Source organism: Procambarus clarkii, chromosome 58 (genome assembly GCF_040958095.1).
Source record: "Procambarus clarkii isolate CNS0578487 chromosome 58, FALCON_Pclarkii_2.0, whole genome shotgun sequence".
Classification (NCBI taxonomy): domain Eukaryota; kingdom Metazoa; phylum Arthropoda; class Malacostraca; order Decapoda; family Cambaridae; genus Procambarus; species Procambarus clarkii.
In genome coordinates this window covers 29,509,722-29,510,198 of record NC_091207.1, presented here as the reverse complement: position 1 = coordinate 29,510,198, position 477 = coordinate 29,509,722, and positions in this window count along the sequence as shown.

Here is a 477-nt window from a genome sequence, read left to right as displayed (position 1 = left end):
GTTGCTTATGCATTGTTAATCGCCTGGAAAGAGATGTTGTTGTCTTGCCTATATACTGAGTTCTTTGGGGCTTACCGTCCCCAAGTGGGCATTTACCGCCCACTCAGGTGATGGTCTGGTTCTAAGAAGAGATTATATGTTCCTTGATGGAGCCCTGTTGCTTATGAATTGTTAATCGCCTAGAAAGAGATGTTGTTGTCTTGCCTATATACTAAGTTCTTTGGGGCTTACCGCCCCCAAGTGTGCATTAATTGCCAACAGCCAATTAATGCACATCTATATTCTACCCACTTCAAGACTCCATACCAATATAGAAGCATCAAGAGGAAGTATGGGCCAATAGGCTCTTTGCAATTACTTCCATTCTTCCCCCTCATTTATCCAATTAATACCCAATGTTCCATGTTCTGTCTTGTGTTGGTCAAAAGTTTGTTCACCTACTCCAAAACTGTTGCAACATATCACCTCACCCAAATG